General features: G+C 41.0%; 1 pseudogene; it reads left to right on the top strand.

Annotated features, from left to right (window-relative positions):
- Nucleotides 1-1,391: 1,391 nt before the first annotated feature.
- LOC116674848 (interleukin-10 receptor subunit beta-like) lies at nucleotides 1,392-7,870 on the top strand (annotated as a pseudogene).
- Nucleotides 7,871-10,524: the final 2,654 nt, after the last annotated feature.

Below are 10,524 nucleotides of genomic sequence, written 5' to 3'. Positions count from 1 at the left end.
AAATCAGACAACCGACAATAAAACCAGGACACATCAAGAGAACAAGACAAACCAATGGTCCAACGTTCATCAGGCAGTTGTTTCAGTCCTGATCCTCTTCCGCGGCGCCCTCTGCGATTGAATCTGAAGCGCCGGGCCTCCCCACTACAGCAGCAGGAGGATGGGGTGCAGCCCGGTTCATCACATAGTCCTCATCATCCCTGGCGGAGGTAGAGCCAAGGCTTGCAGTCAGAGACGCTAGCTGTGCATGGATAGCAGTTAGCTTATTGTCGAGCCCCACCTGCCCCATCATCAGCCCCAATCTGAGACTGGATCCCAGCAAAACGTGTGGCGGGGGTCCGTATCACTGCCCTGGGTTCTGTTCTTGTCTGCCATTTTACTTTAATTAACTTTAACAAGCACAAAGTGGTAAAATATCGAATTTGTAACCATTTAAACAGCTGTTTGACAAAGTTGGACCAGGAGCTACATTAAGCCGCCATCTCTGTCCAGCCAATCACATGACTCTTCAAAATATAATATTGAAGAAGAGGAGATAATGAATGAAACCAAGTGTGTGTGTAGAAGATGCCTCAGCTACTTCTAAGGCTGACTTCACCAATGACGCTCAGCAGATCTACACAGCTTTGTAGTCGATTTTGTTTTCTGGCCCACCACTTTCAGCTCTTGTTGACTTTTGTTTCCTGCAGTGGGCAGACATAGAAAGATCGCAGCTGCTGAGTGGAACATCTAGAAGCTAAAGAGATAGATGTTTTCCTAGGTAGGTGCGAGAGACAAACACATCTAAAAAGAGAGAAAACAAGAAAACACATTCTCATCGACCTCAGTAACGCTCCGATAAACCCACTGCTCACAGTGGAGACTCGCTGCTGAACATAGTGGAGCATTTAGAAGCTAAAGACACCCCACTCTAAGAAATAAAATCTGTAAATCAACAGAAAAGGTTCTGGCAGCTCATTACCTGGACTTTGTCCATACAGTAAAAATAAAACTATACTTTGTGTTTTTAAAAATCTCTCATAGAAGCTGCTCAGTTATAAACTTGTTGAGAGAAACTTCCCAAATGTTGGAAAAAGCGGTAACCGTTAAAAAAGGCAGCAAAACATCAGAAAAAGCTTAAAATAAACCGACTAAAATACTGTAAAGAGCTTTGAAACAGTAAAAAAGAATGACAACATGGATTTCTACAATCTCCCAAAGTTGTCGGAGCACAAATTAAACAATTTGTCATGTAACAAAATAAAAATACAACTTGAAATCAAGTTCTATGGACAATTTCTGTTAAAAATATACAGTCAGACAACATATTTTCAGCGTATGTTTTCCTCAGAGATGGTGGAGACCAAAACTGAGCTAACTTGTCATCACAAACATGTGTGTTTTGTCCACAGCACCTCCACCCAAGCTACCAAGTGCGCTGTGTGAACATCTCCACCCATGAATGTGACTTGACCAACTTCAAGAACTCCATATTTCAGTATGGAAAGTATACAGGGAGAGTGCGGACACAGCTGGGGACAGATAGCTCCGCCTGGATGGAAAGCAACCAGATTACCTTGGACAGAGATTGTGAGTAGAAGCGCTCTCTTTTCATGGCTTTTCACATTAAAACACAACAATGATCCAAAGGGCCAGGGTGAGGTGTGTTCTGACCTCCCGTTAAAAGTTTAAAATGTCTTCACACAATGGAAAAATAGCGCAGAAAATACCAGTACCGTTTGGACTAAATAAATCTATTCTAAGCAAATTATATCACTTGTACAGATGATGATGTAAAATCCATTCCCCAGTCTAAAATCCGTGATTTTAAATTTCGCTATGTTTTGTTCTTTTTTGGTTGTTGTAACTTGTTGGGTCAGGACCCCCAAGTTGAGATCCACAGCTTTAAACCATTGTTGCCTTCCCGTCAAAATTGAAAATCAACCCTTTTGTTGAGGCTTTTTATCGATGCTTTTGACTTTTTCTTACGTTTTTGGTCCCTTTTTTCAACTTTTTTTGCCGCTTTCTTAATGTTTGTCACTTTCTTTTTGACGTTTTCAACACTACGTTACACTAACTTTATTTTTACAGTTTTTTGGGGAATTTATGGTCAATAAACCTCATTTTTAGAAATCATACCTAATGTTTGAGTTAGAAAAGCAGAAATTGGGAATTGTTTAGACTAAAATTAAGGAATGGATGTTGATGGATAATCACAGACTGTAATATGTCAACTTTTACTCCTACTATTTCAAATCACTTTGTTTTCCCTCTCCAAATTCTATAAATTGAATAAGACGCCCCAAAATTAATGAAAGTAGAGATTTGTACTTGCCAAAGAGCGTTGTGTGGAATCAATCATGTTATTTTGGGGAATTCAAAAGAACATTGATATAGGATAACATGAGGACAACATGAGGGTTAAGCTTTATTAACTCTTTCCGCTGTCTTTCTCAGCCATCATCGTGCACCCAATGTCTCTCTCTTCTCCAACGGGGCTACTATCGAAGTCAGCATCAAGGATCCAGTGTTCAGGATCTCTGCATTCCGAAGTGTTTACCACCTGGCCACTTACAACATCACCTACTGGAAGGCCGGCCAGAAGGAAAAGGTGGGCTGCGTTGGTTCAAACGCGCTGCGGACGACAAATAGCAGCAAACAACTATTTGACATGTAATGCTAGTTATACTTGATCCGTCCGGGATGGGTTGTAAGTGTCAGCACAGCCAAAGTGATGTCACACTATCAGACACGCCCCCTCCCGCACGGCGAGTTTTGTTTGTGTATCTCCGACGTCGTTTAACTACGCGGATGGGCGCCAAAAACGTAGTCAAGATTCCGATATGTTTTGTAATCTGAGCTTTTCTGGTCTTTGTTCTGGTAGCCGTTAGGAACTGCAACTGCTGATTATCTTCATCTTCATCTTCATTCATTATCTTTGTCTATTATTTTCCTCGATTAAGCGATTAGTTGTTTGGTATATAAGATGTCAAAAAAAAAAAATTCTATCAGTGTTTCCCAAAGCCCAAGACGACGTCCTCAAATTTCCTGTTTTGTCTCCAACTCAAAGATATTCAGGTTACTATCACAGAGGAGAGAAGAAAGTAGAATTTAAGAAGGTGGAATCAGAAATTTGGATGTCCTTTTGGCCGATGTCTGTCACCTTCCTCTTTTTTTGTGTTGGCGTTCTAACCTCCGGCGGATTTCTGAAGACTCTGGTTACCTGGTCCTCAGATCTCTGCAGGGTAAATCCAGACAGCTAGCTAGACTATCTGTCCAATCTGAGGACTATGGTTACCTGGTCCTCAAGTCTCTGCAGGGTAAATCCAGACTGCTAGCTAGACTATCTGTCCAATCTGAGGACTATGGTTACCTGGTCTTCAGATCTCTGCAGGGTAAATCCAGACAGCTAGCTAGACTATCTGTCCAATCTGAGGACTATGGTTACCTGGTCCTCGGATCTCTGCAGGGTAGATCCAGACAGCTAGACTATCTGTCCAATCTGAGGACTATGGTTACCTGGTCCTCGGATCTCTGCAGGGTAAATCCACACAGCTAGCTAGACTATCTGTCTAATCTGAGCTCTTTACTTCTGAACGTACACACGTTCCACCAAAACAAGTCCTTCCTGAGACTATTTAGCAGGTTGGGTTGTTTTCTTAGCGCTGCCCAAGATGATTGTGATTGGTTTAAAGAAATGCCAATAAACCAGAGCAGGTTTTCCTCTCATCCCGGAACGCTGTGCGGACTAGACCCTGCCAGACCCTTCTCCGCAGCGCTGTGGAGGGTCTGGTTATGCGAGACTTCTGCACACCTGACCCCTTCTCTCTCCTTCCTGCAGGCCCAAAGCATCAGCAACACGCTGCAAAACCGGGTAGTTCTTAACGACCTGGCCCCCTGGACCAAGTACTGTGTCCAAGTCCAGATCAACACCGGAGGAACCCCAACCACAGCGTGCCCAGCGCAGCTGTTTGTGAGAGCACCACCATCGGTGAGCACCTTTTTTCCTTTATTAAGTTGTAAAAGCGCAGCAGGTGGTCACATCATTTCTGTTTGCATATACTGTACAAAAATACACAATAAGTCCTTCAAAAATTAAATGCAGCAACCACATTGCATGTTCCACCTTTACATATACAGTATATATAAATACATATGTAAATACCAAGGTTGCTCATTGCAAGGAAAAATCTTTTTTGTCCTTGTGTGTGTGTTCCATTGGGTTTTACACTCAAAGCCGAGATATGTAATGAACCCAAATTGGGATATATCTTCACCAATAGATTCAAGATTAAAGACTAACTTATTGTTATACCACAGTACACTGTAATACAAAATTACGTGCAAAGTTCACAGCTTCAAAAAATACAGAAACAATTAAAAACACAGTGGAAAAGTTGAGTTATTAGTTAAATGAATTAAAATAAAAAAATGCTTATATGGGTGTGCAGAGCATGTAGAGTGATAAATATACTGTATAACGTCTAAAAAAAAAAAAACTTAAAAATATAAATATCTAGATACATACAGTTGTGAAGAAGTATAAAAGTATGAATATCCGTATTTAAGGAAAATAGTGCGGTAGAGAATAAAGAAAAGAATATCATTTATACAACCGTTTATCTCCAACCGAGTCGTCATTATGGACCCACGTGTGTGCGTGTGTGTGTCACCTAAATCACATATTATTACAGAAACGCAGGGTTGGTAAAGGAAGTTAAGCAGTGAAAAACTAAACCTTCAAGTCAAACTAAAACTAAAGTGATCCCATGCAGAATAAAAGACGTGGAAGCCATGCTGGGCCTTTCTTTAGGTACAGGTGCTTGTTGGATATTCTGGGTGCACTTTGTTTATTTCATCCTGTGAAGGGCTCATCGCATGGGGGGGAAACTGATCTTGATTCAAAAAAAAAGAAAAAAAATTGAATTGAATTTAAAATTCACGTCTCCTTTTAAAAGCAATCTTTGGGTGGCTTTTGAAGGAGACACAGATCAGTTTCCACCCATGCAACAAGCCTATACGGGATGAAATAAACTTATATATAAAAAAATATAATATCTATTTGACCGGTGTGGGATATTTCCTGTCTAGTTTGGTTGTGCCCAAAGTTTTTCAGTTATTGGGACTTGATATTTAAAACTTTGTCAGATATACTGGGACACGCGGTTAAATGTAGTAGTATTTGGAGTACCGGGAGAGGGCTGTCCTCTTACAGGACCCTCTCTCTCTCTCGTAACACGATGCATAACCCTACAAAGCTGTTATGCAGCCCCTAAATAACTACCTGAGGTGTGATGTCATTAAGTATGTCATTTAATTTATACTTTTATTATTTTATTCCCAGTGGGGAAATTACAATTTACAATTTACACTCTTGCCTTGCTCAAGGGCACCTGGCAGTGCCCAGGAGGTGAAGTGGCACATCTCCAGCTACTGATCCACACTCCGTACTTTGGTCCGGACTGGGACTTGAACCGACAACCCTCCTGTTCCCAACTCCCTACAGACTGAGCTACTGCAGCTTTGATCCTTATCTAATCTGATTATCTACTCATTATCTATTACCTATTGTGTTTGTGTCTGTAATGTGTGTAAATGACTTTAGTGATATGATTTAGAATTTGTATGCAATATGTTTGCTTTCTAAAATACCAATAAATATAGAGAAAATATACACACACACACACACACATACACACACACACACACACGCTACCAGTCAAAAGTTTAAGAGGTCACTGACAAATTTCCATTCCACTCCATTATAGACAGAATACCAGCTGATCTGAGTGGGGGGGGCTGATCTTTAATGCAATATCTACATTGCCCATTATCAGCAACCATTCATCCAATGTTCCAAAGGCACATTCTGTTTACTAATCTGATGTCATTTTTAAAAAACTAACTGAGAAAACACTGGAGAACTCTTGCAATTATGTAAGCACATAATGTAATCTGAAAACTGCTGGCCTGGTTAAAAAGACAATGCAACTGATCTCAGCTGGTGTTCCGTCTATAATGGAGTGCATTGGATATTTCTAAGTGACCCCACACTTATATATACCGTAAACTATCACACTATCTCTGTCAATAAGTGCTAATGTGAAACACTAGTTAAATTTTGCAGTGACTGATGCTATTTCTAATGCTCCAGGGCGTGGCAACAGGCTATTAAAATAAAAATAAAACATACGGATAACTTCTGTCCTTGGTCTCGATGTTTTGCAGAAGAAGAGGCTCCCTGGGTGGCAGCGGTGGTGACGTTTGTCGTCATGGCAATGGCAGTGGCTGTGGTGGTGGTCGCAGTTGTGTATCGGAAACGCATATCCCACTTTCTATGCCCAAAGGATGCACTGCCTCAGCACTTTAAAGAGGTGTGTATCTTCATGTTTGTCTTTATGGGTGTGTGTGCACCAGGTTGTTTCTAATGACTCATTCCCCCTCACACCCTGTCATGTCCTCGTGCACGTGGCAAGCAACAAATCTCCTTGTGGTCCACAAAATGTACTGACTTCCACTATGTGTCTTCAAGTGTTTTTCCTTCTTTTGGACTCTTTAGACAGTTATTTCATTAGTTAATTTAACACAAACCTGAAACAGTTTTCTTCCCCACCCCACAGTACCTGCTGGCCCCTCCCAACTCGTCCATGTACCTAGACATGCGAAACTCCCGTCCACCTAAGGAGGTCTTTGACCCGGTCAGCATCGTGGCAGACGGCAGCACTCTGGAGGAAGGGCTCCCTCTGGAGGCAGCAGGGACTAGCTGCAGCAAACAGCCCGACACCACATAGAGACACGCTGGGAACAGCATCCAACGAACGCTGGGAAGCACCGGAACGATGAAGAAGTCGGGACTGTTGGAGATTATCAGCAGGGACGACTGCAAAGACACTGAGAAACAGGGAAATAATCGATTCTTGCTTGATTTAAGAGTGTTAGAAAACAAAGAAACAAATTCTGCAGCAGTCCTATATTATCCCTCAGAGCAGGCGTTACTGTAAAGTGATTAGGTGGCAAAGCCACAGAGACATGTACAGTGCAGGACATACAAGATTGGTTGCACATCCAAATGACGTTGTTTTTGTACTGTACAACTCGCAGTTTTACCACATACTGTACTTAACAGAAGGAGTGCGACACGGCCCTTTGGAGCCACCCGCTCCTAAGTATCTAAGAGCTAAGTATTTAAGCTGCCATGATGGTGTAAGGTGCCCATCCACTGTTAAAGGGTAACTTGGTTTTGTTTTTTTAACCTGCACCCTATCTTCCGGTGTTTTTGTGTCTATGCAAACAATAGGTTTTGAAAATTATTCCAGTATTTAGCAAGACAGCTGCAATCGTCTGTCAGTGAAATAAGCTCCAATGTAACGTTAATGGGCGATTACGCACCTTCAATTCTGTCCACTAAAAGTGCTGTTTTTGCCACTGAGAGTCTCAGATTGTTATTCTAAGTGTGTGACAACATTATGGAAAGGATCCCTACAGAGGTAGACCTTCTTCTAAAGAGTAAAATCTGGTTTGGTTGAAATACATGTACATATGATGGCTAAAGTACTGTTTATTTCCATGGAGTCTGGTGGGTTTGGCGATTTTGGAGCTGTTTCCTGTTAAACAAAAAGGATTTTATGCATTAAAAAAAGGTCTATCTCTGTGGGAATCCTTTCCATAATGTTGTCAGACACTTTGAATAATCTGAATAATAATCTGAGCTCGGCATTGGAAATTACAGCACTTTTTGTGGTCACAAACTGATGGTGAACAACTATAATCCTATAGGCCACTTAGGCACCAGTGCATGGGAAAATGGGGTCCAGGTAAAAAAAAAAAAAAAAAAATGAAATTACCCTTTAACCGTGTATGATTCTGTATTATCAAGTATGCATGTGGACTGGAAAATCTGTTTTTAATGGGCATCACATTTAGTAAAGCATTGTGCATTTCCTCATTGTAGCAATCTGAAGGTGTTCTTATTAAATAAAAAATTCAGTGGTAAGAGTTCAGACGCTAGAAGTGTCTCATGGTCTCTAAGCTGTGTGCTTGTAAAAGAAACGATGCTAAGCTAACACAATGTTTTAGCTTGGGTTTACAACTTGTGTCGTACTTGGTTAATAAAGTCATTTTATTTTTAATGTGTTAAAGTCGGTTTGCCTCTGTTAATTTGGTTAGATTTTATTCTGGCGGGAAACATGGATTCTACGGCCACGGGATTTTTCGGAGATTTTAGGCAAATTCGGAATAAACCTCGAGCTGTAAGCACATCTCCTCGGCAAGCAAAGAAAAGAAAGTGCTAAATTCCACAGACTTTCAGTCTGGATCACCGCTGAAAACAGTGAAAAGAAAAAAAATAGGTTTTTACCCAAAAGGAAACACATGAAAACTCTACTTGTTAGATGAAAATAAGAATACAGCAGGCTTATATTCATTTTCCAATGTGGTCTTTAACCTGAAACTACAAAACAACACTGTTTCTGTAAGCTCATTCTTTTAAAGGGGAAAAAAATGTTTTTTTTTAATTATTACAACTAGTGTTGGCAATAGCACGAAAACTAATATATGACTTACAATAATCTTGGGACTGTTTTGTGTTATTAAAGCTGTTCTTTGTTCATGTAAGAAGAATCAGTGTTACTGATAGGTTCGAGGACTTGAGTGGAAAAAATTACTCACGAACACAAGACTTGGTTTTCTTTGCCAAAGAGGAATAAAGCTGAAAAACATTCAGCAGTCTTCCAAAAATTGTTATTCCCTGCGCGGCCGTTTTATTAAGTGGGTGTATACAGAAAGTTGATTTCCATAATGAATGTAGGATATAGTTGTTTAACATAAATGCGGGCTTAAACGTCATTGTTTTACATAAAAGTGGGTAAGTACATTATATGATCTGCTATACTATTGGTTAAAGAGAAACTGGGTGTATTAGGCAAGTTTAAGGTTACCACAGTTCATTGAAGTTTTAATAATGAAACAATAGCTCATTCACACAGTCACAGCTGCAAATGAATCTTATCTTACCCTGCTGGCCAGACCCAGGAGGGTCCGGCTCTCCTCGTCTCAGTCTTCTTCATTTCTCAAGGTTTCAAAATGTTCACGTGATAACTTTGAAACAATAATACTTGTTCATCTTTCATACAATATAACTTTGTTCAGTCTCCACAGTTACTGTTCTCCTTAAGTCCTTGGGGGGTGGCAGTAGCTCAGTCCATAGGGAGTTGGGTTGGGAACCAGAGGGTCACTGGTTCAAATCCCCGTATGGACCCAAAAAGTTGGGAGCGTGGCTGGAGAGATGCCAGTCCACCTCCTGGGCACTGCCAGGTGCCCTTGAGCAAGGCACCGTACCCCCCCGACCGCTCAGGGCGCTGGTTCAGCTGGCAGCCCACTCACTCTGAAATCTCTCCATGAGAGATGCATGTATAGTATATAGCATGTGTGTGTATTTCAGGCCTGTGTGTGTGAGTACTAACAAAAAGTGTGTACACAGAGTGTAGTGCAGTTATTTCCCCATTGGGGACTAATCTTATCTCTCTCTTATCTTATCTATCTTATGTCCATATAGACTACAGAAGATTCATATGGAAGATTTGGTTATGCAATAAGTGGGCCAATTACTGTAAGAGTAACTCAAATACAACATCACTATTGGGTTTTTGGTGAGAATCAATACAACACCAAAGCATTTGAGATATACAGCAGCTGTATTGTAGTCAGTGAGTGATAGAACTAAGACTTGATCCAGACATCGACTGGCGTGCCCTGTGCAGGCCTCCAGGAGGAGCTCCAGCTGAGGGCGTGGAGACAGAGAGGTTCCACTCCGTGTCCTCTAACAGACCACATTTCTTCAGCAATGGCGATGTCTTAACCAATTTTTTGTTACACAATGCTTGAGTAGAGTTTACACACTGAATAAGCTAACACATCTGCTACATTTGAATCCATCCCGTAATAATGCAGTAATAATACCATGTCTGTAAACGCCCCACTCCGCTTCTGTAGCCCATGACATACAGTACATCTCTGTGGGAAAGGATTGTTGTATCAGTACAGAAAAACACTTAGCTACAAATGAGACAGGTGCGTAGGAGGGGGGATAGCAGATCAAAGGCTGCGAAGAAAAACTCCTTCACACTGTCTTAACTTGCAAAAAACACAGAGATTTGATAATAAGAAGCGTCTTCCTGTTGCCTATTATTTGCATATAAGCTAGACATTGTGCAGGAGTGTTTTTTTGAAAATGTATACACCAATATATACCATATTTATTACGCACACACGCATGCAAGCACACACATGTAGTATGTGTTCAGACCAGTGTCACCAGCTGTTGAGTCCGAGACAAGTCTCAAGTCCCCCGTGTTCAAGTCCCAGTCCAAGTCCAAGTCCCCAAATAGGAGTTGGACTCGCATCACGATTCCTGAGAATAGCGACCCAAGTCGGACCGAGTACTCCATCACTGGCCCCTGCATAAAAATATATATATGTACATATGTGTCTATATGTGTATATATATATATGTATATCTACAGAATATATGACTATATATTTATATAT

The sequence above is a fragment of the Etheostoma spectabile genome, unplaced genomic scaffold (assembly GCF_008692095.1).
Source record: "Etheostoma spectabile isolate EspeVRDwgs_2016 unplaced genomic scaffold, UIUC_Espe_1.0 scaffold00001175, whole genome shotgun sequence".
Lineage (NCBI taxonomy): Eukaryota > Metazoa > Chordata > Actinopteri > Perciformes > Percidae > Etheostoma > Etheostoma spectabile.
This window is presented reverse-complemented; position numbering and strand designations above follow the sequence as displayed.